Source organism: Falco peregrinus, chromosome 19, assembly GCF_023634155.1.
Source record: "Falco peregrinus isolate bFalPer1 chromosome 19, bFalPer1.pri, whole genome shotgun sequence".
NCBI classification, from domain to species: Eukaryota; Metazoa; Chordata; class Aves; order Falconiformes; family Falconidae; genus Falco; species Falco peregrinus.
The window spans coordinates 2,247,910-2,249,888 of NC_073740.1; positions in this window are offsets into that span (position 1 = coordinate 2,247,910).

Consider the following 1,979-nt stretch of genomic DNA (forward strand, 5'->3'; position numbering starts at 1 on the left):
AGCTGATTACTTTGAGGAGAATTAATTTCTCCTGCTTCTTGCTGTCGGCTGCCTGTGGCTTAGGGAAGGCACCGGGGTCCCGGTGGTCCGGCGTGTGTCCCGGGGAGATGGAGCGATGCCGGGAGCTTTCCGTGCCGCGTGTTCACTCACGGTCCCCGTCGGACAGTCGTTAGCACTTGGGCTTTTTTTATTCTTATTTAGAATTTAAATTTCATCTTTTCAAAGGCTTCTGCAGAGTACAGGAGGGAAAGGGCTTTCTAAATAAAATTTTTCTTAGCGCGTCGCCGTGCCCTTTCCGCAAAGCAGACACGTTGCCGAGCGGGTGCGCCTAACACAGAAAAGCAAAATTAGGGGTTCAACAAAAATAAGGCTGCAGGATGCGTTTGAAACCGCAGTTCCTGTGTACCCCAGCGCCTGGGGGAGAGCTTTCAACTGAAATCATTTTCATCTCGTGAAGTTCACAGCCTCCGAGGGGTGGGAAGGGGAACTCCAAAGCGCTCGGCCCCGGGATGTCCTCCTCCGCCTCGGTGACACAGGTGACAGGGCAGGGGACAGCGTCGGTGTCGCGCCACTAGCCCACGTGCTTCCTTATTTTCTGCAGCCCCTATAACAAATTTAAATTCACCCGGTGCCGGTGGCAGCCTGGGATGCAGAGGCGCCTTTTACTCGGGACCTGGGAGTCTGCATCCCGCTGCGGGTGGGACCGGAGCCGGCATCTCCATCTCCTCCTTCAGCCTTCCCAGTGCTGGGACCCTGGGTACTGGTGCTGGAGCGGGGGGTCCTCATCTCATCCCCAAACCTGATGGGAACAGCTGGAAAAACACCCTGGCTGCATCCCGCCACCGGGTATGGCTGGGTTGGGCTGGGTGTAAGCGGGTGCCCAGCTGGTGAAAACCTCCCCCAAAAAACCAGTGACCCCCCGTGCGAGGTCTGCGGTTAACTGGAGCACAGTGAGAGCTTTTCCTCTTAATTAACATCAAGCAGGCGGCTGGGTCCGATGGGGTAAGAAGCCCAGGCTGATGCGCCTTGTCCGCATCTGTGCTTCCTTGGAGTGGGAGCAAGGCTGGGACAACTGGGTTCATTCAGGTATCTGAATTATTCCTTAAAAATAATTTAGAAAGGGGCGCCGCCGGAAGGCAGCGACCGTTCTTTTGGCTCAGGGAAGATCCCGAGGTCTCCGAAAGCTTCCCTACCTGCCACGGATCGGCCGCTGGAGAAGCGAAGGGGGAGACCAACACGCTGCTTGTGTGCGCTCACGCTCTGCAAATCACGTCGGCTTTCCGAAAAGACGATTCATCTCCACAAATTATCACTTTTTCTAATTGTTCTCTGCAGCAAACGCTCCGTTTCCAGCCCTATCCACTGCCAATTAGAGACAGCTCTAAACAGCAAAACTCCTGTTTCTAAAACCGAGCTCGTTTTGGTTTTTTTTGTTTTTTTTTTTTAACAGCCAACCTAATTGACAAATAAAAGCCATTTGAATGTATAAAATGTTCATTATCTCCGTGGGGTGCCGAGCAGCAAAATATAAGGCAGATTTCCCTTTTATTTTGGTGTGGTCGTGGGAAGGGCTGCGGCTCTGCCCGGCAGAGCGTGGTGCGTCAGCGTTGGGTCTTGTTGCCCAAAATCCTGGGTTTTTTTCCTTAATAAAATGAAGCAGAGTGCTTTGGCTCCGCGTGTTCCGCGCTCGGGGCTCCAGCTCCCTTGTTGCCACGTCGGGCACGGGCACATGGATTCCTGGCAGTGGTCCCTCGCTGGAGTGGGAGCAGCAAATTGCTGGCCCACTTGGTTGCCCAGGGCTGTGCCCGTCTACCTGGACCGGTGACTTTTTGGCTCTCGGTGGTCCCAGGGGAGCTGGTGGCTGCTCTTCTCTCATCTCTGCCCCCTCCGAGGGTCCCAGGTTTGGCTTTTAAGAGCCAACGCCGCGTCCCTGGCACGCCGCAGCGGCGGTGCTGTGCCTGCGGCGGGGATGAGGCACC